The 26,800-nt window shown below is 39.0% G+C and overlaps 1 protein-coding gene across 4 annotated transcripts in view; it reads left to right on the forward strand.

Moving 5' to 3' along the window:
* Window positions 1-26,800, forward strand: part of FAM222B (family with sequence similarity 222 member B) — a 53,732-nt gene that overhangs the window by 17,411 nt on the left and 9,521 nt on the right. For 2 of the 4 annotated variants that reach the window (XM_010978959.3, XM_031468397.2), the window contains exon 1: window positions 4,538-4,746. The exons of the other annotated variants lie outside the window; for them this stretch is intronic. The gene's annotated coding sequence lies outside the window, so the exon portion shown is untranslated. Of the gene's footprint in view, window positions 1-4,537; window positions 4,747-26,800 lie in introns of those variants that run through there. 4 annotated transcript variants of the gene reach the window in all.

Raw genomic sequence — 26,800 nt, forward strand, 5'->3', positions numbered from 1 at the left:
CACCACTTCCTAATAATATGGAATATATTGTAATATTTGATCTTACGTATTTCTTCAGTGGCTACTAGTTCCTGTCCTTTGAAAATTTCCCTTTCAGTTGTTTCTTTCTCTTATTGACTTGTAAAAGTCCTTTGTATTTTGTGGCCAATTCTTTATCATAAATGTTCCAAGTATTCTTAAAGGCTGTGTATGCAAAGTGAGGAAGCAGGCTATTGCATCCAATACTTATCCAAGATGGTATTTGGTTAAAATGTTTGCATTGGTTATTTGAGCAGTGGTAAGCTTCTTTTGTCTCTCTCCTTCCAAAGATGCATAGAAAAAGCTCCTTCTGTCTGAAGTAAAATGTTGGCTCTGTGTTGGTTATAATTTGCTTTTTCTGGCTGGCAAAGCCGCCTTTTTGTTTTCTGTCTTCTGACAGATTATAGGATTGTGGGGAAACAGCGTCCAGGGCTTTTTCAGGAATCGTGCCATTTTATCTACAGGAGAAGCCATTGGCTTTGGCACTAGAAAAGAATTGGTTCTGCATTTAAAGATGCCAAATCATGCTTGATTCACAAGTTTGCTGTCTCATTTTGTGTATGTGTGTGAAACTTTTTCAGGATGTTGGCTTTTATTTTTTCTACCATGTGCTACTCCATCAGTATGAGAAATTAACAACTTGTCCCTTCTCTCCAACTCTCCACCCCCAAAACACACAATCCAGACATCCCAAACTATAGCAAAAGATGCAACAGTCATTTTGAGGATTAGGGAAAGATACACCACACAAATGTTTCCATTGCCCTTTTGGTGACTTTGAGCTCTAATTCTGCTTTATCAGTTAAAGTCTTAGTCCTTCCTGTGTAGGCTTGAATTATTTAAATGTGGAAATGATTTGCCAACGAAGATGTCTCTTTACAGAGGCTTTTCAAAGGCATCAGAGGAAGCTAATTGTCAGAGTACTGTATTTTCTAATTTGGGAGATTTAATTTGTATAAGACAGAGCACATTTAGGAAACTTCTACTTACTCATTTATGTTTTGTTTTGTTTTCTTTTGTTTTTGGGTGGGGAGGGCATTAGGTCTATTTATTTATTATTAGTTTTTTTTTTTTTTTTAAAGAAGGTACTGGAGATTAAACCCAAGACCTTGTGCATGCTAAGCATGCATGCCCTCTACCATTTACGCTGTACCCTCTGCCCCATTCATTTATCCTTGACACACCCTTTTTGGGGAGTGTAGTGTAATTTATCCTAATTTCAAATGAGAATTTTTATTATTGTGTAAGCAGTCTTAACTCCAGTTGTATCTGTTAACCTTCATGCTTTTTAAAACTGTGTACAATTGATTTTGAAACCTAGCCAACTAGATATTTTAGCAAATCTTCCACATGTGTTGATGCCTCATTCCTCTGCTTTCTGTAGATAACAGTTTAAAGATACCTTCTAGGTGTGGGTTATTTCCGTTTAGATTAAGGGGGCAAGATTGTTAATAGGAGAATAAGCCAGTTTGGATAAGTTGGTTTGTCTAGCGTGAATTATTATATGGACACATGTTTTTACTCCTTCTGCCAAACTGTCCTGCCCCAAACTCAATCTTGCAAAAATTGGGGTTTGGTTTTCATCTGCATTCTTTGTTGTAGTTTGGCTTTTTTTTTTTTTTTTAAACTGGTGTGTCTCCCTTCCCTAGACTAAGCACTTAAAGACAGAGACTGTAGCTTATTTATCTTTTTGTCTCTGGGGTCTAATAGAGTTCCTGGTATGTAGGAATGCAATAAATATGTGGTGCTGTGAGTGAATGAATGAACAGATTGAACTCCCAGAGATCCAGTGAATGGATTTTACACTTCCCTCTAGTGTCTGAAAGAGAAACTGCAGCCAGTTAAAAAAAAAAAGTTAAAGGAATACCTTGCTATATTGAAATTAGTCAAGGTATTGCCTTTTTTTCCCCTTTTGAACTTTACACTTTTTTTTTTCAGACCTATTGTTCTCTTTAAGTCTAGTGAATAAAGTTTCTTATCAAAGTCTATGTTCTGTCTCTTGGGTGTTTGAATTCTGTAAAATGTCACATAGCAGGTCTTTATGGGGGAAAGTGCCTTTTTAATAGTGTTTATTTTCTGTTCAGGATAGATCATTGTTATTGTTTTATTTTTGGTATTTAGTTCTGCTGAAAACTACTTATTCTGGTTGGAGTAAATTGTCAAAGTCCCCCACCCTTTTTTTTTTTTTTTTTTTTTTGCTTATTATAAATGTCATTTGGGAATTTTGCAAAATAGAGTACTCAAGAAATATTGAAGTGCAGTGATTAGGCTAGATGGATGTTACCTAATCTCGTTTTCAAACAAACCCATTGATCTTTTCCTTCTGTTTCTGAGAGATGATGTGTTTGGTTTTTGTTTTAATGTTTTTTGCTGATTATGAATGTAAGACATGTTCACCATAGTTTATAAAGTACAAAAATAATAATCTGTAATTCTACTACTCAGCTGATCTATTAAAATTATAAAACTCATCCATATTTTTTTACTTTTGAAAGATTGAGTAAAACACATATAAAAAAATTCTCACTTTATTCCTCCCAACCATACTCTTTTCCTCCTCTCAGTGGTCACTACATTGACAGATTGGTTTATATACTTCCAGATAGTTTCTTGGACCTACAGACATATAATATTCATATGTGCTTTAAAAATAGATGATACAATGTGAAACTTGTTCTGTACAAGTTTTACCAGAATTATCCATTTGTCAAGAACATGTGTGATAATAGTAGTGAGACTGTGTGTTTGTCAGTTTTTGACGGCCTGGCAAATTAATTGGCTCATGAATGATCTTGAAAGGGTTTCAATTTTAGTTTCTATGTAATCCTTAAAGAGAAAAAAAATGCTTTTTTCAAGAAAACTAGAGTTTGAAGGAAAGTACTGACACATGTTTCTGTGACATCAAGAGTAGCTCTTAGGTCAACTGTTTTAAACAGTATTTTTCAAAGTATTGTTTAGTTCTTTTAATATGGAAAATGCCAGAGAATTATTAAATGATGTGGAGAATTGTAACTGCTTTTGTGCTTTTGAGGATTTTTGTTTTAGGTCAAGAGAAGATGGGTAAGGAATGGACTCACCTACTAGCTAATCTGGGATACTTTTCTGGGCAGAATTTAAAATGAAATACATTTTTTGCATTTGGTTCTTTTCATCTGGAACCTAAAAGAGCTAGTCTGTGAGACACCAGTGAAGTTCCTCTATAAAATCTATTTAAGCCCAAGCCTTTTAATTTGAATTAGGAAAAAGAGCTGGCTTTAAAATGGGCATGTCACACAGCTCCTTTTCCATCTTCCACATAAGGAAGTCTACTTAAATTTGAAGTGTTTTGACACAACATTGTTAACCGACTATAACTCAATAAAAAAAATAAAGTGTTTTGTTATTGTTTTAAAAAAATTGTAGTAAAACTTGGGAACCAAGTGGGATTGTAAAGTGTGATGTGGACACTTAACATTAGTTGCAAGAACTCTGTGGACAAAAATTATAATTTAGGTAATAACTTGCCTTCCCCATCCCCACTTTGTTTTTCTTAAATGAATTCCTTATACTACTTCACCACTATACCTAAGAAAATATTCTACAATCTGTGGCATATTCCATTTCTGCAATGTTATGCCCCTAACGTTGGCATTAGTGATTGTAGTGTTGATGCAGCCTGCCAGTTACGTGGCAGTCTGGTGGTTGCTGAGAGTTTTTTCTGTTATTAGGTATATGGCTTGAACAAGACTTAGATGTTTGTTTCCTAATTGTACTGAAACCTGCCAAGGGAATGGCTAGGTTGGGTTTAATTGGATGTAGATGTCTTGTATCTGAATTGGGTTGGAGCCAGCTGTGTTTGCTGTTTGCTTGTTGCAGATGATTTGATGTATTCCTTCTCCCAGCCCACCAACTAACAGATAAATACCTTCCCAATATGCCCCCCACCCCAATTTCTGCGTCACGAAAAGCAGGTGTTTTAGACACGGTGGATTGATGTGTGCAGCTGATGTAATATGCCTAAATCTATGCACTGTTATGAGGGAGTGCAACTGATTAGTCTCAGAGAAGGGCGAGGCAGAGAGGCCTGGGGAGCATCTTTTTACTGTCGGGCGTCTCGGGATGGCTATTGCTGTGGAAGTCTGAGGCACCCTGGGAGGCACCGCCTGGATAGGGGTCACTCCTAGTACCCAGGCAGAGCATGGACGGGGGAGCCGGAGAAGGGGCGCGGCAGCATCTGGCCCAGCTGCGGGATGCTGGGCTCCCGGCTTTGAGGTGGGGGCCAGGAGAGAAAGGGGCAGCTCTAACAAAGGGGAGCCGCGCCGGGGCCGGGGCCGCGGGTAGCTGGCCTATCCTGGGCGGCTGACCTCCCAGTGGGCCTCCCCAGTTGGCTGCTTGGTGAGTCGCTCTGTTGGCTTCCTGGCTCGCCATTGGCTGTGCGGACTGGAGGGGGCTAGCGGAGGGCCGGGATGAAGTTGAGGGGGGCGGGGCTGGCTTCCGGCGGCGAAGGGGAGCGAGCGGCAGCCGGCTGGGGGAGGGGGTGTCGGCGCACCGCGGAGTTCTGCGCTCCGAGAGCCTGGCACCCGGAGCAGCCGCCTCCCCCTCCCCCTGCCAAGACCGCTAGAAACCCCTTCTCATCCATCCTCCCGGGGCTGGGGAGAGGAGGGCTGAGCTGCCCCAGACGGGCGGGGCGGAGCCCGGAGCCCCACCGAGCGCTGCAGAGCGAACCTCACCTCCCTTCCAGGACTCAAGGTGTGTGTGCTTTTTCTAACGTAACCCCGACTTCATCCGACTTAACCTTGTGAGAAAAGGGGAATAGAAGGGGAAGTAAGAGCTCCACAGCTGATCAGTTTATTTTGATTTTATAATTCTACCCTTCATTCTTCGTTCTCTCCCTTCATCTCACCCTGTAGCAGGGTAAGGAGATTCAGGACTCTTACCTCTTTTTACTGATGTGTCGTTGTCGATCGCGTAGTAAAATGAACAGAGAAGAAAAGAGGGTCCCTTTCTTGTGTGGCATCTGATGCAGTAAACCGCAAAAAAAAAAAAAAAAAAAAAAGGCTAGGGTAAGAGTGGGTTTTTGGAACTGCACTGCATCCGTGTCCATTAAGGCAGTCTTCACCATTTTCTTATTTGGGACTGCCTTAATCAGCAAAAACAATCTGAAAAGGAGGGTTGTGCTACTGGAAAGAGGGATCAGCCCCCGTCAAATGGTAGTTAAAGGGAATCCTGGTAGTTGTTAGAGATTAACTCTGCTAAAGTCTCTCCCCGAGTACAGTGTCACGGGCTTTGTGTAGTACCCTGTTGGAGAAACCTAGCTAGAGCAAGCAAACTTACCTTTCCGTTACTGAAACTTAAAAGTCTTATCTGTTTCTCCATCTGTATATTTCTCATTCATATATTCTCAGAGGGATTAGTTTCTGTCGTCAAAAAACAAACTTTAAACAAACCCAGATGAATTTTGTTTAATTCGTTTATTTTTTAAAAGTCCCCTCCCCTTATGAATTTCAGTGGCTGTGTCATTACAATTTATGTTTATCTCTTGAGTTCCTTTGCTTCTACAACCTTGTTTCTGAAGGACAGAGCTCATCTTCAGCCAAAATCAGGAACATCTTTATAGGTTTTTAATTGAGAGGAAAGTTATCAATTGAAGATAGAAAACCCAAAATTTATAATAGAAATAAAGGGTGTATGTGTGTTTGTGTTGAGTAGCAGTGTTCTTGGTAAACTTGCTTTAACTGGGAATTTTCACCAGAGGTGTTTGGACCAGGTTTTATCTTAATGTTGATTAGCAAAGAGCTAGAATGCCAGAAGGGCTGAATATCAGTTTTGGGGCAGGACTTTGGTAAATATTAATTTAAATGATGGAGAGTTCATTCTTGTAATCCAGTACAGTTGTTCTAACTGGAGTTTAATTTTGAGGACAAAATTGATATGCTGGAGCTGTTTAACAGTTTAAGCTGGGTTAGTGTTTTTTCTTTGCATTGATTGCATCGGATCTCTTAGCCATTAAGGAGAAGTTTGGGGTAAAAGCAAGCATTATAAAGAATAGGGATGGTGGAATAGGAAACCATCTCAGTTGTGGAAACTTACTAGGGATTAGGAAATTTATTATACTTTTCTTTTTAAATCTCAAGTAGCCTTAGTATAGAGTTGTGCAAAAAAGTAGATTTACAGTAAACCTTTGTTAAATTTTGGGTTTTTAATTGATTACCCATTATCCCTTAAAGAGTCTATAAATTATATTTAAATCGAAAGGCAAAGAGGATCCCCAGATGTTGTCTTACCTAACTTGTTACTGAGAATGAACTGTTAAAAATCACTTTGAAGCTTTGACGGCTAGCTAGTATATAAAATGAAGTGCACTTTGGTGTCTGAACTATACAGTAAGCTGAGAAAGTGACAGAATCCACTTGGAGACCACATTAAAGTATATACAGCTTCACCTTGCTTCTACCAAAAAAACAAGTTGTCCTCCTGTTTGATATCTAGGTGGTGGTGGTGGTTGTTTGTCTACCCATGGGTGAGCAGTTAATACAGCTTTATAAAGTTATATTACACTTTGCTAACTTAATTTTTTTATGTTTCTATTTTCTTGACTGTTTTTTGTAACCTGTATTTTGCATGGTGCAGTGATTTCCCCAAAGAATTTTCCCCAGGAGACAAAATCTATGTGTAGAATTAATCATCGGTGTGTTATCTATACTAATCTCCAAGTATCATTCAGGGGGATGGAAATTCAGATTTGGTCTTCTGCAAGGAAACAGTTCTATGAAGCTATGACTTCCCATAATCTTTTAGGTTGAGGAGACACAGTGCTGCTGAGGTTAAATTTGCTGATTTAATTTTCTATAGTGATCTGTTTTTATCCATCCTGCTTATTTCTGTGAGTCACAGCTTCGAATGTGTTAAGAAAAAGGGCCCTATGTTCTCTCTAAAGGGAGACTCAAGCCCAATCCCCTATTCACATCAGAAGTATAAAATAGTCCCCTTGAGAAGGTAAAGGAAAAGATTGGACCCTTGGCGTTGGTAGATTCTCATGATAATCAGCTTGAGTGTTGTCAGGTTGAATTGGGAAAAGCTTGCTCAAGGTGAGAAAATATTAGAGGCAAAAAGACCTGGGAATGCTGCAATGTGAGAGACTTATTTAGAGACAATGAATGCTGCAATGTGAGAGACTTATTTAGAGACAATGAATGCATTCATATGGAGATGTGGCTGGTGGTAATTTTCAGTTATCCAGCTTTGTCAATCAGGTGCCTGAGACAATATTTTGTGTGTGTTTAAGCACAACCCCCTTCCTCAGGGATTGACTCTTAGAAGCTGAATCTTTTGAGGAAGTTATTTGCTATCTGAATCCAGAGGGTAGAGGACTTGGTGGAGTCTGTTATCTGTTTACAGCTCAGATAAGGACATGGAATTGATTGCTGGTGAGTTACTGAACTCTTCCTAATGAATGGTTGCTAGGCAAAGTGCATCTCAGTCAGTTTAATCCTCAACAGTTTACAGGTCTGCTCTTGGTGAGGGCCAGAGCTGTCTTTCTAATAATACTGCCCTTTAAGAATCCTGTTGGATGTGCATATATGTTGCTCAGTGGTTTAAAAAAAAAGGACTAGAATGACTTAATGTGTCTCACTTCATCCATCTAAAATAACTTAGCTTTTGGTAACCTGGGTCACATTGTCATTAACTTCTCCCCTGGATCAAGTGGTAGGGTGGAGTTGCTCTCCAATATTAAGATACCACTGTTTGATTATCTTTGGGTTTATAACTAGTAAGGCGGTGAACTAACACATTCATTTTAGAAACAGGCCAATGATAACACTGCCCTTGGGCCTGGATGGATGGAAAAATAGGACAGCGTAAACAATTGAGGGCATAAATAATGAATCTTCCAACTGAGCCCTGGGAGAGTGAAGGAGATTATCCTCAGAGCTGTTCAGTCTGGCAGTGAAAGGGGAAGAGTCCACTGAATTAATTACCTTGACTGTTTTTGATACTGCACTTATTGTGGGATTGTTAGGGCCATTCAAAATAGAGTTGCCTTTTAAATGTAAACTTTTAACCCATCTTTTTGTTTGTTTGTTTTGTAAGCCAAGCACCCAAATAGCTCATTTATTTTTTAAATAAATGGCCTTTGCTTCCTCCCCCAACTTTGTTCTCTGTTAGCATTCTGTGGATACTGGACAGACAGTGCTTTTGTTTGGCCAGATCTTAGAACTTTGCTTAATTAGGGATTTCATTGTCTGTAAATATATATGATAATAGAAGAGAAAACCTGAGCCTGGTTTAAAGGAATTATTTGGTACCTTGAGTACATATTATACCTTGAAATTAAATGTGGCATTGTAGGGTTTAATTATATAACAACTCACAGAAGTCAAGACATAAATTCTTTCAGCCTAAGAATCATTTCCAATATTAACATTATATTTTTACTTTGGGGTTAGTTTTTTTTTTTTTTTTAATTTATTTTAATGGTGGTACTTGAGTTTGAACCCAGGACCTTGGGCATGCTAAGCTATACCCTCCCTGCCCCGGCCGGGGTTAGTTTTCATCCAGTGAATTAAACAAGTGCTTCTCTTAGTGATCTCAGCATTTCTTAGAGGTAGGGAAAACTGGTGCCTTAGGAATGTCTAAATAACCTAGTAATTTGGTAGTGAAACCAGACCTAGAGCCAAGGTCTCTGAATTCTTCCTTTCTCTGAATTTCTAATATATTTAATTCTTTTCTCTAAGAACTCCTTTCAGGGTCCCTATTTGAAATGATCTGAAAATTTCCTATCTTTACCCTGAGAAGCTGTTTTTATTTCTCTAGTCATGAAGAGAATCCAAAGACCAGGATGCCATTATCAATCCCGAGGAGAAAGGTTCAAGATGAGGTGTTGGAGGAATAAAAGATAGAGATGGAAAGGAAAGGACAAATTGAAGTTTTATTATGTTTGGTGCTGATGGATCCCAGGGAGGGAGCACTCGGCTGATTATATCAAATTTAGTCCTTCACTGAGTTTGTTACATTTAAACCTACCTGAAAAGGGCAGAGGGCATCTTTACCAACACAGGGGCAGAACTCTAGTTAAGGATTCATTCCTGATCAAAGAATACAGTCAGCTCTTGACTATTCATGCAGAAGGGCAAACAGGCCAAGTATAGACAAGTAAAATCCAAAGATACTCCTAGGCCACATTTTTAAGCAGTAGGTTTAACTTCCTCTGCTTTTTAACTGGGATTTTCTAGCTGAACACACTGATTGAAATTTTGGTTTTTTTGGTCATTCAAGAGACAAATAGGTGAGATTACCACAAGCTTGGATTATGCTTAGTTTCTTAGTCATCAAAAGTATATAGCTCAATACCGAACCTAGAAAAGTTCAGCTCAGTTTTGTACCCTTGAGACAGTTTGTTTTATTTAATATTTTACGACTTGACCCTTGTTACCTAATTATACCAAAGTCCTGTGGAGAATAGGGATTTTCCAGGTAAATCATAGATAAGCTAGCTCTTGATACTGGCTTGTCTTCTTTTTTCGTGTTTTCTGGCCACACAGATATGCAAATCATTCATCATACGTGGGGGAGCTGTAGATAGCCAGGCCAAAGAAGAACTATTACCAAGTGAACCTCTTCTAACACTGGACTGTCTGTGCTCTAATGATGGGAGCTTTGGCTGAAATGAAATCCATTTACACATCAGGTTGTGATTAAAGAAGTACTATAAATTATAAATTCAAAGCTGCGGATTTGTTCGTTGGGAAGATGTTATTTGTTTCTCCCTCCTCTCTCTTTTTAGTGGGAAATCAACTGAATATTACAGCAGATTTAAAAGGCAAGGTTCCATAGCCAGTCGCTAATTCTTGGCACTCAGCAAAGTGTTTTTGAGGATCAGTTGCTGATCTGAGTGAAAATCAGGTTTTATTCTGCTTGCAGAATTGAAATGATTTAGACAGCATCCCTGTTGCCTCAGAGGAGAATCATAAACATTACTAGTCACAACTTAAATTTTTTCTTCCCTTCCAGAAGCTAAAGTACTTCTTCCATTGGCATTTCATTTATTACTTACTATGTAAAGGATAGGACTTAATCTGTTTTAAAAGGAAGAGGGTATCAAGACTATGAGAAGTTAAAGGCAGCTCATCCCGGGTCACAGTATATCAATGGAGGAGTCATATTTCCTGCGTTCCTGAATGGGCCTTCTGTATCACCCAGCTGTTCATCTGGAAGTGGTTTTACTATTGTGAAGACATTAATTTAGTAGCTGTGAGGGTACTAGTTTGGCTTTTGCTTATCTTATTCTTCCAGAACATCTTTCATTCAACAGAAAGTGGAACCAGTGGATTAATGAAGAATCCATATCTTGGTTCTAACCTGTCCTGCCAGGTATTACTGTGCTTTCACTAAAGTGCTTTACCACGGATTTTAGTATTTAGGCTGCATTCAATCCCTGTGAGGTATGGTGCAATCGGAGTGTGATATTGTGTTCGAACATTTCCCCAGAGAGACGAAAGGAACCTTTCCTTTTAAGAAAAGTGCTTCGCCTATTTCCATAGTCTATGACTTAATTAATTTGGAATAAGTTGCTTTTTCAGCAGGTTATGTTTTAATTTCTGCCTCTTCTTGAAGCTGAACAAATGTCCCAACTGAAATGTGTTGTTTTTATCATTCATAGTATGTTCTGGGGAGATTGTTCCTTAGAGCACCTAGAAGTGAGAAGCTGATGCCACTTCAGCCTGCACACCATTTTGTAGCTCTCTAAAATCCTTTTCTACCAACTCCCTCTATCCCCTTATCTGACTACATACGCTCCCCTTTCAGCTCTCCACAACTAGTTAAGAAAGTACCATTGCTCAACCAGGGAAATGCTAGTCTTTATTAAAGTCAGAGTTGCATCCAACAGCAGTCTTTGTGTGTGTGCTGGTAGGCTTGCATTAATTGGTCGCATTATTGCTTGAAGAGTATTTCACCATTATAGAAACAAAATTCCATTCTTCAACACAAGTTGATAAATTGCTTTTTATTAAATATGTGAGTGCCTAAGAGTTAAACTTGAAATGAGAAGGGAAAAAGCCTATACTATACTTTAATTGCTAAAAAAAAAAGACCTGCTATATAATTAAAAACTGTATTGCTGCCTTGCACTGAAACTAGCAGATAAACCGTGGAGAAACTACACTCAAGCTATGCTATTTAAAATTGTTGCCCCATTCAATCCTCAACTTCTTACACTGCTTTATTTGTTTTTTTCATAGCATTTATCACCTTCTAATCGTCTGTGATACTTAACCTATTCATTAACTTTGACCTTCCACTCTACCTCATGTGAAAATGGAAGCACCATGAAGACAGGAGCTTTGCCTGTTTTGTTCTTAGATGATGAGTCTCTAGCTCCTGGAGCAGTACCTTGCTACATAGCAGGTGCTCAATAAATATTGGTGTGAATTAATTGGAGGATGTGCTCTCTAATAGGTACCTGGGGATTAGAACTGGAGTGATGGGAAGAGATTATTGTCTTCCTGCAGCTAGTACTAAATTAGGGATCTGATTACTTAATTAGTTTAAGGGAAATAATATTTATGTGAAAAACTCAGGAATTGGGATTAAAGAAATGACATTTTATAGTATGCAAATATGAAGAAGCATTATACAAAAATAGATGATTAACTCTTACTCACCTTAAAGAGGGCAAAGGAATAGGCTGAAGTTTCTGAACAACAGATATAAGAAATGTGGAAAAATTTGCCGATTTTGAGAATAAACACTGGAACCAGGGACCAAAGAGGGATGGTTTCTAAGAGTGGATTTTCAAGACTGGCACCAGGTTGGAGGCAATGGTGAGAAAGAAAAGAGCGCAGAGGCAGGGGTCAGAAAATCTGGTTGTAGTCTAGGCATTTACTAGCTTTTCTTGGTTTCTTTATCTGTGAAAATGGCACTAATGATATGTGCTCAGACTGTCTCATAGGGCATTTGAGAAAAATCAAGTGAGAGAATCAATGTGAAAATACTTTGAAAATTGTAACCTTCTCTATAAATGTAAGCAATTTTTAATGATTTTAGAAAACCACCTATGTAAGTGATTTAGAATCTTGGAATCTAGAAGTTGGATTTAGTGGTCATCAAGTCCAGATTCTTAGCTACTGAAAATAAACTCTTTCCATCATTCTTAATGAATGGGTCATTGCTTTTGCTTCAGCATTTCTAATGCTGTGCCACTGCTGAACAAACTTGAATTATTTATATTCATGTAAAATTGTCTTTCTTCAGACTTTATTAACCTATTTTTGATCGCTGAAGTTCAGAAATAAAGCTACTCTCTCCTTTGTATGACAGCCCTCTTATGACACCTTTATTTGAGACCATCATCTCTCACCTCGAAATCACTATAGCCACTTAACTGACTTCTGCCATCTCCCATTTGTCTTTCACACTTCCAGCAGATTTATTTAAAATAGACATCTGATCACGTTACTCTTCTTAAAACCTGTTCCTTTTTCTCTTGGTTTCAGGATAAAGTCTGACATAAGCAAATAATAGTTACAACTACCATCACTGAGCATAGGCACTGTACTAAGCACTTTATGAGTATAATCTCATTTAATCATCACAGTTAGTCTATAAGATGTCAAGGTTACTTTTCTGCTGATTTATTTTTAATCTGCTATTCTGTCCTAGTATGAATATAAGGCTCTTCATAATTTAACACATCAGGCTCATCTCCAGGTTTCGCACATACACCCAACACCCTACTCTCCATACCAGACCACTTGTGGTTCCCTAGACATGCAGCTTAGTTTTACAACTGCATGCCTTTCATTATGCTAGTGTTCTCCACCTAGAGTGGCCTACTCTTCTCAGTCTGGTAAATTCTTGTTCAGCCTTCAATAACCCATGTTGTTTTCGTCTTTCTTTCTCATTGTTTCCTGGAAGTATTTTTTTCATTATTTGGGTTTTGAAACAACCCTGTCCACCTCCTTCTCTCCCTCCCTTCCTCCTTTCCTTTCCTTCCTTCTTTTCCTGAGGTATAATTGATTTACAATATTATATTAGTTTCAGGTGTACAACATAATGATTTGATATTTGTATAAATTGTGAAATGATTACATATCTCAACAGGAATTTTGCCTGTCATATCTGTATTCCTAATACATAGTACTAACTATTGCCATAGTGCCTGCTACATCATAGGTGCTCAGTAGATGAATGAACAGTATTCCAACTAAGTGTCCTCTTTTTCAGGTTGAACTTCTGTTTCACTTTACTATTCAGATTACAGTTTCTGGATCCCTCTCTTTTTTTATATCTTGGCTGAGCTTTTCCATATTTCACATCAGAAAGTGTTATATTTTAATGACTAGAGGAAGTAAACTGTAACCTTTCAAAATAACTTACGTTGAAAAGGGTTCCAAGTGAACGGGTAGTCCACCTGCTTTGGAAAAGGTTCAGATTGCATTAATTTCTCCAGCCATGTCCGTCTAGGATAGAGCCAAGGCCACTTAAGGAAAAAATAAGCAGAGGAAGCACTCGGCACCTGCTTTCTCTTTTACCTTCTGTCTCATCAGGAGGTTACTGCCTCCTGCCCACTTTATATAGGTCATTATAGATATAAAGACCACAATTTTCCCCTTCTGTAAAACAGAGTGGCTACCTAAGACTCCATAATACCCTTAGGAGTCTTAGCCCCTTGGGCTATAGACAGAGTTGAAAGGCAGAGTCTTATACTAATTCCAGGGGAAAGGAAACAGTTTTTGTCCAGAACTGAAGACAGATCAGTCAGGGAGCAGGAATCTTTCAGCTCCAAAGTCCATTCAGAAGTGATTTAATCTTTGGTATTGAAGCAGATCAGCAATGCCTTTTGCCTGTCTAAAAATGAGATTACCCAGGATTCTCTTACAACAAGATAAATTATTTGTGTAACAGTAGCTCTCGGCCTTGCATAATGTCTCTTCTTACTACCACATGCTAGTGGCACAGGGTGCATCTCATGCATAGAACTAGGGTGTGGAGATCAGATCACATTGCTTTACTTAGGGTATCCAGGGGAAATTTAACAGTTCTCAGCAACTCTCAGCCTTAATGGGTTTAGTTATTGTTAAAATTCATCTTTATCAAAGGAAGCATTGGTTAATGATTTTTCTCCTGGCCAAACGTGCCTGGGCATTAGCTGAAATTGCTGAGTGATTTGCAGTGGGGAAACCACGAGAGCAATTTCTTGTTTGTCCACAAATTATCATTAGCAGTTTCGTGTGCAGATTGAAGGAGCAGGAGGAGTGGGCTCTTAGCCAGTTGAAGCTTCCCTCTGACTAGGGCATTAGTTCAATTATGTCCAATTAACTTTTATTGCAGACAGTGGTGATAATTACTTGCAGGTCAGTTTTTTTGGGTGCAGTTATCCTAAGACTGAAGTATGAACTTGATAGATTTTTAATAACCAGAATGACACATTTCACTCCCTCCTTCCACTGCAGTTACTTCTTTTTTCAGACCTCTTTTAGATGGGAGGTCAAAGCATTGTAAAACTCCATCTCACAATTAAAACATACTGCCCTTCTTTTGAAGAGCTGTGTAGGCTCATATTTTAAAAGAATCTATTAAGAGCAGCCTTAATGGCTTTTTATATTCTGAGATCATCCCCTTGAGTTAGTTGCTGCTTATCATGGGAGGCTAGACTGAGATGGAGCTTAATGTTATTCACAGTAATATGTGCTTATTGTAAGATAATAGTAATTGGTAAGGTGCAGTTTAGTCCTCTGCTTGCATTGGAAAGTCTCTTCAAAGTACTAAAGAAAACTTTGTTTTGGGCTTTTTTTTTTTTTTCAGCACTAGCCTTTTTATTGTAATAAAAAGTATGTAACACAAAATTTGCCATTTTAACCATTTTTAAGTGTGCAGTGGAGTAACATTAATTATGTTCACAATGTTGTGCAACTATCACCACTATTTATATATAAAACCCTTTCATTACCTGTTTTGGGCGTTTTTAAAATCAGTAGGACACTGAGGACATGTTTCTTTGATTTTAACAGGAGGTTGCATAATACCTTTAGAAACAGTCCTTTCTAGGTAGAGAAAGAGGAAAGAAAGAAAAGGAAATCGTTTTTCTCTGAAGATGATGAAGTCCCTTAGCCATTTCCTGTTACCTGTTGTTTGATGGTTACCCTGAAAAGTAAATGGGCTTGTAAGCAAAATTTTCTCTCTTTAACATGCAAAGACTGAAGTTGATTCCAGCCGAGGCTGTTCCTAGAGCTCCAGGTGTCTTGCTCTGCTTTCATTTTGGATGTTGTTGCTCACCTTAATGTCCTTTGTTGCTAGGCTCTCTTCCCAAGGGCAGGTCAATCTCCTTAGTTATCTTCATGGGTGTGGCTGCATAAAAATTTTGTTGAGAATAAGTTGCCAAGGAGTATGGCAATGCATTTTAAGAGTCTGTTTTTGTTAGCGGTTGTTTATAAAGGAAGAAAGTTCATGGCTGCTTGGAGACAGGTTATAATACAGTTATCCCTCCTCCAAAACTTCCATGATCACCCTAAATAGGAAAGATGAGGAAAGGATGAGATAAACATCATCCTTGTACTACTTCACAGCTCTTCATTGATTGTTACTCAGAACCTTTCTGCTGTAGAATTACCAAGACCCTGCCCGCCAGCTGCTGTTGGTGTGAAAGTGGAGAAGCTAGTTATAGTTGCTAGATTTCAGGAAGTCTGGAGATAAAGCTTATGATGTCATTTGAAACTTTTTATGTAGTGGGAGGAAAGAGTCAAAACTCTGTTACACTCCAGAAGATATAACAAGCCTTTCCCTTAGAGCATGGAGGTTTGTGGGGCACTTGCTGAGGTTCAGGGTATGTGTTTAGAAGGAAAGGCCTTGAAAAAACACTTTTTAAAACATGAAAATGAACTTGATGAAGATGTTAGTGAATGTCAGGCCTGAAGTAAGGAGGGTGGTTAATAGCACCTCCTTCAGGAAAGACGTTTCCTTTTTGGAACCTTTCTAAAGGTGAAATTCTCCATCTTTAGGGTAAGAGGGTTGAATGCCACTTAGTGGAAGCATTGCCTAAACAGAGTGGAGGTTGGGAGAGAATTTAAAGTATAGACGCTGGAGAAAATGTTATTCAGATAAGTGTTGAAAAGAAATTGGAAGTTGATGAGGCAGAAAGATACAGGAAGCCTATTCCAAATGGCAAGAACCCCAGTGTCAGCAGTCACCAATTCAGAGATAAGTCACCTGCATTAAGATAAAATGAGGATGGTTTCCAACAGACCACTCGCTTCAACTCTTGTTTATGATCTCCACCCCTTTCAGATTTCAACACTGCTACCTTTTTTTTTTTTAAATAAAAATTTTGGAAACAATCTCAAATTTATAGAAAAGTTGCAAGTACAGTACAGGGTATATTTTTCTTCCTTGAATTATTTGAGAGTAAGTTGCTGACCTGATGCTTTATCATCCCTGAATACTTTAGTGTTTATCTTCTGCAAATAAGGACATTCTCCAACATTACCACAAAACAACCATCAAAATCAGGAAGTTAACACTGATGCATTACCATCATGTAATTCTTAGACCCGGCCCCCCAGTGTAATTCTTAGACCCGGTCCCCCAAATGTTGCTAGTTGTACCAGTAAATGTCCTTTATTGCAAAAAGGATACAGTTGAGGATCACACATTGCATTTATTTCTTATATCTTCTTGGTCTCCTTCAATCTGGAGCAGTGCCTCAGGCCTTCTTTGATGTTTATAACCTTGACACTACTGACAGTTATTTTGTAGAAAAGTTCTCAGTTTAGGATTGTTTAATGGTTCCTCATGTTTAATTTAGGTTATACATCTTCAACAGGAGTATCACAGGAATGTTCTTCAATGCATAATTTCAAGAGCTGCAGAAATTTTATTTGTCCCATTACTGGGAATGTTTGATCACTTGATTAAGATGGTGCCTGCTGGGCATTTCCAGTGTAATGTTACTCTTTTCCCTTTGTAATTAACTAGTAAATATTTTGGGAGGAGATACTATGCAAGTATCTGTTCCTCTTAAGCCTCTGTTACCAGTTTATTTGCATTAGTATGGACTCATGATTTCCTGTTTTATTCAATTTTATTCAATTTAATCTGTTATCTTTGTTTTGATGTTCAGAATATTTTGCTAGTAAATCAAGAAAAAAATGTATATATAACTATGTATTTAATTAACCTTGAAGATGCCCAAGTGATTTGCTGTCCTTTTATTTCAAAGGATTGGCTGATACTAACCCAAACTAACATCTTATGAACAGTAGTAGAAAACAAAACCTTCTAATTATTCTATTCCTAGAACATGCCTCCTTCACTCAGTGTACCCATTTTCTGTCCCCTCTGATTTCTACTGTGTAAACTTTTCTTTCTGGAGTTTCCCTCACTGATTGAGCATCCTGTAGTTTCTGTGTTCTTTGACATGTCACTGTTATTCTTTGAGCACTTCCTTCCTTTCCTGCACGGTAAGATGTACTAGACTCATCTAGTACTTTCTCTGCCTCAGCCATTTCTCCAAGAAGCCTTTGTTCCTGTTAGTGAAGAATTTAGTATTTAGAAGTCAAGATCTGAGCAGACCCTATTGGGGCTCATTGCTACTGGATGGGAAGTATTCACTGCATCCATCCCTCTGGGGATGCTCTCATTCCACATAGGTTCTGGCTCCCTTCAACTTTGTGGATACCCTCCTCACTCTTTTTGGGTACTTCTATTTCTAATTCAGTTGAAATGACTTAACAGGAAACTAGATGAAAGTTGGTAAGGACACTTAGTTGGTGAGGGAGACCTCAGAGAGAAATGTTTACAGATTAGAAATTAGGATAGTGAGTGGGGTACATTAAGTAAAGGAGGCATGTACCAAGAATAGAAGAGTTGTGAACTTTTGTTTTCTGCCACTGTCTATAAAATATTAATTTGTGTAGTGTTAATCATTTCTTTAAGGTATCTTTGCGGTAAAGAAAGGCAGATCATTTGGACATTGGTAAGATAAAACATGTATTTTTTTTTCCCTGATTTACTCTGTGCTAAAGTAATCTTGAGTTAAATTGCTTTGTTTGGGTGGGACTTAATATTTGGTCTAAGACAAATATTTGACCAGTTAGAACCAGTCACACACTGCCAAATAACAATGCTGAATGATGATGGAATTTCTTAGGGCCACTTAAGGGAGCAGAAGAATTCTGCTGATCAGTTGATCTGTGAGTGAGTTGTGATACTTTGAGTCCTATAGAAACGTAAAGTACTACTTTGTTAGTTTTTGTTTTGTTTCCCAAGGCAGTTCCTGAAATGACAAAGCTTCCTAAAGCTAACTTCAGAATCTTATTTCCGTGGGTGTTTACTCTGGCTATAAAAGTTATTTTTCTAGCAGGGACAGGGACTGTCTCTCTGTTCTCTCTTTACGGGTGGAAATAGCCAGTATTCTGAATTTCATTAGCTAATTGTGGTGGTTTGCAAGGTGTGGGAAGAGGGGTTGCTCCTTTTCCTCAATAAGCTTTCACTTCCTGGGTCCTTTTGAGGTTTAGCAGCCTCTCCCACTTTCAAAGGACACCTTTAGCTTCAGAAGCCTAGTAATTCCCTGGGTAAGTGGAGTGTGAGCCATAAAGCCTCAAGTGATAGTGAGTCTCAGTGAAATGGCAAGGTAAGATTTTTCTATTTTTTGCTAAGGCTATAGAAACTCTCACCAAAATTGTTATACATCAGAATTCCTCATCATCCTCTACTCAGGCTGGGGGAGAAGGAAAAGCCTAAATGAACAGAACATATTAGTATATCAATCATGCCTTATCCTAGTACCTTAAAATCTGCCTTTTGCCAAACTCACCCTGGATGGCAGCAGGCTAGAAGATACGGTGAAGGGTGATGTGTTTAACTTCATTTCCTACCTGCACTGAATTTACTAGCCTTTCTTAAACTCTTCAGTAGAAATCTAAGGCCCATAAGCTCAAGGCATTGTGCACAGAGAACTAGTTCTAGGAAGGTAACAGGCCAAATGAATATATAGAGGATATAGTAGATTCATGGCCATGGAAAAGTGTGAGTTCCTTTTCACCCCAAATTTAAAATACCTTAAAGAGCAGAAAGATGCTACTTGTCAGAGACCTTGGTGGGCTCTATGATAGCCAGCCAGCTTCCATCGTAGTTCAAGTGTCCAAAATGGAAACTGACTTAGAAAAGGTGAGTTGAGAGTGGGTTCAGAGTTAGTCAGGGTTTACTTCTCACATTCAGGGGAGAGTTTGAGGGTAGGAGGGAAAGAATTTTCTGTATGAGGATTGTTTGAGAATGAGAGATAACTGTTTGATCATTACTTGTATTATCCTCTGACACAATTTCCTCAGTGTGAAAGATACAGCTTTCCCATGGAAAAAGGTCTGACCACTTGAACCTAAAGCTTTTCTTTGCTTGCCTTTATGTAGTCACTTTCCTAATACATTCTTACCATGGTTATAGTTGCTGGCTGTTTGTCTGTTTTTGGAAAGGAATTTTCACCAAAAGCTGATTCCAAAGTGTTAGGCTAGCCAAAGTATAATAGAGTTACAGTGCAGAGTGCTGATCTGGGACAGGTAGTTCCCTAAATCCATAGAAAAGTCAGTAATTACGTTTACACTTAAAAAAACAAAGCCATGGCTTAGAATTGTATGTTCTTGTTGTACATAATAGTGTAAGAAGGATATGATAGGTGCTCAATAAATGTTGACTTGAGAGGGGGCTGTGGTATAGTGCAATGTTTTTTCAAACAATTTTGTTTGTGCCCATAATAAGGATTGCATCCTAGTAAATACACACGTATAATTTAAGTAGCTGAAACAGAGTCATGAAACAGTAAGCATTCTTACTGTTACTTTGTGATTTTTTTTTAAGGCTACTCACAGCTTGCAGATTAAAAAGTACTTGTCTAATGGAATGAGCCACAGGTTAGGAGTTCAGAGAATCTAATATGGGGACTACTATCCCCCTGCATATCACTGGTTAAGTTACCTAATCTTTCTAAGTCTGGGTTTCCTAATCTGTAGAATGGGAATGATACTTATTCCATCTAGGTTAAAAGATTATTTTAAATTTCAAGTGAAATTATGTAAACATGTTGCAGAGTGTAAAGAACTATCAAATGTAAGGTGATGGTTTGGTTCTGTTGGCAAAATAGAAAGTGACCTGAATTTTAATAGATTAGGAAAGTGATAATAGTCAACATTTGAATGGTGTTCAAGCACTTGAGTATATTAAATTCATTTAATCCTTTCAACGATCCTACTAAAAGTAGTACATTTTACAGATGAAGTTAAGTTTTTTCCCCCCAGATCACACAGCTAGTAAGCCGCAGAGCTGGGATTCAAACCCAGTCTTGTCTCTTCAGCAGTCTGACATTGTGCCCCCTTGTTAATCCAGGTTTTTTGATGTAATTTGAGCTACAGTTGATACTTAATCTATATGTGAATTTTCCTCTTTTAAAAATTTATCAGAAAATGACTGCCCTTGCCACCTACTTTTTTCCTAGGTTACTTTCTTGACTCTGTTGGTTTTATGTTCAAGAAATGAAAGCTAAGTAGAATGTTACCCTAACCTAGCTAGCTCAGATTTATATGATTTCCTTGCTTTTGGACATTTAGTTGATTGTTTTCATACAACTATGAACAATTTGTAGTGAAGAGAGTTGTATGTAAATCTTTGTTTACATCGCTGATTATTTCCTTAAATTAGATTTTAGAAGTGTAATTACTGTATCAGAGTATGAATATTTAAAAAACTGTTCATGCTTGTTTCCAGAGTGTGGCAATTTAACAACTCAATTTAGTGACTCTTTACCATATCCTAGACGCTGTATGTATTAGATTTTTTTCAAACATGTTTGTCAAGTTTTAAGCAAAAAAAAAAACATCGTCCCCTTTAATTTATATTTCTTTAATTATTAGGTTGCTTACATTTCTGCACGCAACTTTGGTGGGAGCATGACTTTGGTGGGGGTCGTATCTTCAGTCCACTCACATGCATTCAGGTGTTACCGTGGATCCTGTCTCTTCCACTGCTCCCATTCATAACTCTTCAACACCTGTTAGGCCATCCTTGCAGGTTTGACAAACTATCCTCTTAGGTAGTGTAAATCAGTGCTGCTTATTACATAGCAAAAATACAGGTTTATAAATGTTCCTTGAAATTTCTAAACCTAGCAGTGAACTTTGACGAGGCACTTTGGACTCTCAGAAAAGGAAGACACTTTAGCACCAGGGTGAGGAAACACAGGCACACACAGAGCCAGACAGTCTCATCTAGCTTGTTTCAGAGTAACACCTTGTGGTCATGTACTCAGGATGGAGCAGGCTTTCCAAATGACCTTGAGTCTCTTAAATTTCTGTCACCCTTCAAACATGAAAGTCAGACTCTAGACTGGGTAGAGGGCCTGCTCTGGTGAGGTGATTCTGAGGCAAGGGAGTCACTAGAGAATCTGGCCTCTGTTGTACCTTGTACAGTTGAGGGGAGGAGAAAGGGCATGAATAAGCAACTTGTTTAGCTGTTCTTTAAATACATGCTTGCCAAACATTTTTAACAGCCTGCTAAATTCTTAAAATTCTTTTTCCATATTGTGGCTGTGATCTGTAAGATTACAGAAGCTACACTGGGAAATTGTCATTTCCATTTTTATCTGAATGAATGCCTGTCTATGGTCTGACTTTTTTGGGGCTCAGTCAAGGCCTATTAAAGGACTTTTTAGATACCCTAAGACTTAAAGTTGTACCCAAATCCTACAGATTTCCTTTTTTTTTTTTTTTTTAATGGTTTGACTCTTGCCTCAGTTTTCCCATATGGGTGTGAGATCAGTGCTTCTCTGGCAGCTTTTCATGGTCTCATGTAGGACTGAGGACTTTGAAGATTAAAAACTGCTACATAATGATAGCTTATTTGTTGAATTATATTTCATCTGAGTAATAATCGGAAACTTTCTGCCTCCGTACAAGTTTCTACAGGAAATTGTGAAAGGTAAAAATCCAATATTTGTGTCTTATCTCAAGGAAGCGGTTTCTTCTGGTTTCTTGTTGTTCTCGTTGTCTTGCTGGGCACAGCCCCAAGTACTTATGAGTAAAATTCTACCCAGCCTGATAGCTCTGCTTGCAGTTATGAATGTGATTAAATACAAAGGTCAGTCTACCTTTCTGGAATGGTTCAGCTTAAGTTATAGTGATCCAGTCCTGATAGGAAACTGAAGCCTATTACACACTATTATGAAAAGTTGCAAGTTCTGATTTAGCAGCCTGCAATGAACACAGCCTTTATTTCACATTTTTAGAACACTGATTTCTACCTAATGGGGATTAAAGTATTGAAGCCAAAGGATACTTTTCAATACAATGCAAAGTAGTACCTGGGCTCTTTTTTTTTTTTTTTTTTTTTAGGTGCCTAGGCGGCTTTTATCTCCTCTGCCCTCACTCCCAGAGTGAAGGCACCTGTGTACACACCTACACAGACACATGTTGGCACTTGTATTATCCGTGTGTTTCAAGGACTTAAATTCAGATAAATTCCAGAGCCTGGGATTAAAGTGTATGTTGTTTTTCAGGAGTGAACCAGTAATATTTATTAAACAAATTCACACTCAATTTGAAAAGTTAATGTCCAGGGTAAATACTTTCCTGGGTCCTGAATAACAAATTTAGGAGAAAGCACTGAGTCATAAATGAATAATAAGAGGATCCAGGAAAGAGTATTCATGCTGAAGAAAGCACTGGCAGAGAAAGCACCTTTAGGGACCAGATTATCGGAGGTTGGAAACAGAATAGGAAGAGGACCTGTTGTGATGGGTTCTAAAGGGTAGTTAGGAGTAATGTTTCCAAACCTCATATGTCCAGTTACATGGAGATGGTTTGCAGCAGCGATAGTTCTGGGCTTTCAACAAATTTAGTTCAGAGGGAACATCCATCTTTCTCTCCTTCTCTTTCTCTCAGCCTAGAGTTGTGAGGTCACAATTGCAAGTGACTTCAAGTCCCCTATTGGGTTAAAGATAAAGAAGAAAGATGCCTTAGAGCAATGATGGAACTTTATTTAGGTTGGGTAAGTAGTGAAAAGTACAAAGTAGCTGGAAGTTCATAGTTACCTGGGCTGACAAAATTGCCTGTTGAATAGATTATTTCATTGACACAGACCATAAAGATGACTGATTCTGCAGAATCTAATTTACTAAACATGTAACTTTTGCCATCTTTGGACCTGTTTATTTTCCCCAGAGCAGTATTTCCCTTAGGTTTTAACCTAGTTTCTTGGACCCCAGGAGTAAAGGAACAAGGAGCAGTAGGTTAAAACTTTTACCCCATTATCAAAAAGTGGTCTTTTTAGATAAGCCTTTGCCTCATGGATGAGAAGGCTTATTGAGAGATAGTGATGACTCTTAATGCAGTTTCTCAGTGTTCATCATATTCTCTTAAGATGCAGGTACTCAGGGTTTTCCCTGTTGGGTATATTTTATAAAGTGGAGTCAAGTAACAAAGGGCATAACATTTTCTTATCCTGGGATTTCAGAGATGGCACTGCTCTCAATTTCATTTTTTAATTAAAGTCCATGAATGGCAGATTTAAAATTTTGAATCATAGCATAAATAATAAACTGGGCTAGTCAACCTATTTGGGGTGGGGGTTGTGGTGAGGGTTCTTTTTGAAGGCAGGGAAAGGAAAGGAAAACAGGAGAGAGGCCTGGCAAAGAAGGGTACTGGAAGACATTCGATTGTGGGTGGTGAGACTTGCTGGGAAGTGATTAGATCGTTTCACTCTCAACTCCCAAGTAAAAATTCCTTTGCTAACATTTTCTTTTCTTTCCCCCTCCTTTTCTCACTAAAAAAAAACATATGAAGAGTCTTCCTCCTTTTCTACCCTTCAGTGGTCTTAAGCATAGACAGGGACAAACAGTACAAACAGCTGAACTTTTCCTACCAGCACAAACCTGTCCTAAGGCAGAGATGATCCTTTATCAGATGCCACTCAGGAAAGCATAGAGTGTGATTCCACAACTCTAATAAAACCTCTACCAGCCTTGGGGGTCAGGGGGAGATGGGGAGCACGGATGAAAGTCCTTTTGAATTTTCCCAGTGGGGACAAGGGCTTTGTTCCTTAATTCAAGGTAGTCTGGGAAAAGCTAGCACTTGTGCAAATGCCCCAGGGGAGTTTGAACACCTTAATTCTGTGCACACTGTGATACTGTCGTCCCCCTGCTTAGGGAACAGACCAGCTGGTGGTAGGAAAGCTGGCTGAGAGCTGTCAGAGAGGTTCTGCCAAGAACTTTTTTCTTTCTCTATGATGTCTGTAGCTCATTTGGCCTGAGCCCCAAGTTACTACTTGATTTAGTTCAAAGTCAGGACTTGAATTTTGAGGCTCTTTCAGAAAAGGAAGAACCTAGTGTTGACTTCTGGGTCTAATTGTGCTTCTGGAAATATCAGCTGTAAAATTATATTGGAATTTACGTTTAAGAAAAAGCCAGATGGTAATCAAAATGTGTGGGTGGTTTAAAGTTTTTAAATAAAAGGCCTGTGCTTCGCTGCCAGGCCTCCAGAGGAGCTTTATGCTGTGCATCCCTGCTTTCTAGAATGGATTATGGAAGTTGCTTCCTTCCCGTTTCATCACAACCCTCATTGACCTTGCTACATTCTCTGCCTTCCCTGCCCTAACAGAACCTGATTCTTGATTTCAGTAGAACTGCTCAAGAGGCTTGAAGACTTCCTTAGAGCGCAGTCTTTTGCAAAGGATGGCAGACCCCTGAACTCTTAAAGAAAGGGTCACAATATAGAGGCTGCACTCCTAGCAGCCCAGATGATGTCAGTAAGAACTCAAGAGTATTCTAGACTTGCTGGGTGGTTCTGGTTGGGGACATAAATCATAGAGGGTTGCACTCTCTGGTGTCTTTCTCACATGTACTCCTTCCTGCCCAAACTATACACTGACGTTCTGTAGTCTACAGAATTCACCTCTTGTTTTTTGCTCCTTTGTTTGCTGTCGGTAAACCTGTTAATGCCTTTTGCCACAGTTTAGCTGGCTTATTATTTCTCTCCTGTTCTTCCTATTGAAATCCAGACTTGTGGCTTGAAGGGCAGTATCTTATGGTCAACTCTTGGGATCCACAGCCCCTACTTATTTCTTCTTGGTTGCAGGTATAAAGATTTAATAGGTGTATCAGAGATTACAGTTATTCATAGGCTGGTTCCTTCCAAAAATTATAGCTGTCTGTGAGACAGCTGAGTGGATGTGTTTTTTTGTACCTCTACCATCACAGTATTTTAGCCTTCCAGGTGAAGTACAAGGTGTGGAAGTGAGTGTGCTTGGCTTGTTGGAAGAGCCCCAAGGAGACCTCCATGACTGGCCCTCAGTAAGAGGGGCAAAGGAGGTTAGAAGATGAGGTCAGAGAGGTAATGGTAACAGATCATGGAAGGCCTTGTAGACTACGTTAGGATTTTGTATTTTATTCTGAGTGAGATGGGAAGTCGTTGGAGATTTTTGAGCTGATACGATTTCCAATTAGAAAAATAAATTACTCTGGCTGCTGTGTGGAGAATAGATTAGGTGATAGGGGCAAGGGTGGAACAGAGAGACCATTTGGAAGGCTACTGTAGTAATCCAGGTTGAGATGATGAGACGACAAGTGAAATGACTGCCTATCTCCAAGAAACGTTAGGAGACCTAATTGAGAAAGCATCACTAAAGCCCCTCATACAGCCCATTTCACAATATTAGCCTCCAGTATTTGTTAATTCCCTTCCTTTCCTTGGAGTTTGCCCTCAGCTATATTAGGACCATAGAGGAGAGGTTATTAAATAGAGATCAGCACTCACAAGGGAAGGGATTGTAAGCATTTGACCCCAACAGAAGACTTTTTATTTCTTGAGGCACTGCAGTTGGCACACTGTGTTCATTCTGTCATCCCACCCACCAGAGACCTGAAAAGACTGAATCTGTGCCAGAACTCTGGGGCAGCTCTGTTCTTATTGAGGCATTCACTCTTCAGTTCTTTCTGCAGTTGCTATCTTAGACACAGTTTGAGCAGCCTCTTTTACAAAGTATCTTTTCAGCTACCTGGCCTTGCAAGCTGGAGCTCTCTGATACGCATTGTGACAAGGTAGTTTCACATGCCTGAGAGGGCCCTCCAAGGGAAAGACAGAGGTTTTGTGGTCTTTGTTTAACATTTGAGCTTTCTCCTCATTATTCTTTTGTTGTGATCTAAAGCCTTAATATGCCAACTTGATTTCTGGGTTTTGCAGTATTGGAAAGGAATTTCATGTGTTTTAGTACATTATACTTGCTTGAAAAAAGCTTGGTCTATGGTACACAGAGAGCTTGCACTGTTGACAGGCCTTCAGTGTCTAGTTGTTTGGACTGCTTATGTCTTGTTGGTAGACTTCACTGATGAAACCATGCCATCTTGATAAAATGTCAGGATCGCCTGCCCAAAGAGGGCTGCTGGCAGCCTGCCACCTCCTTGATTTACGCTGGGAGCAAAGCAACTTTTTTCTTTTTTGGGTCCAGGAAGTCTAATTGTGTGAAAGGCAATAGGAAAGGCGAATCCCAGTTGTTAATTTTGTCTCTTAGGATGCTTTTCTCCTTCTTTCTTTTAAAAGTGGGTTCAGGTGTCTAGGGTTACAAATTGGACTTCAGGTGCCTTTGCAGCTCATATACAGCACTGCCTCTGGAGATGTGTGACTGCCCCGGCCCCTAGGCAGGACTGCGAGTAGACCGAGTCAGGCCCTATGAGGGTGAGCTGTCTTTGGGAATGCTGTTCTGTTTTCAGGGAGAAATCATCTTTTCCTTCACCTGAGTAAAACCGTGCTCTGTAGTGTTTCCACTCCTG

Source organism: Camelus dromedarius, chromosome 16 (assembly GCF_036321535.1).
Source record: "Camelus dromedarius isolate mCamDro1 chromosome 16, mCamDro1.pat, whole genome shotgun sequence".
In the NCBI taxonomy this organism is placed as follows: Eukaryota; Metazoa; Chordata; class Mammalia; order Artiodactyla; family Camelidae; genus Camelus; species Camelus dromedarius.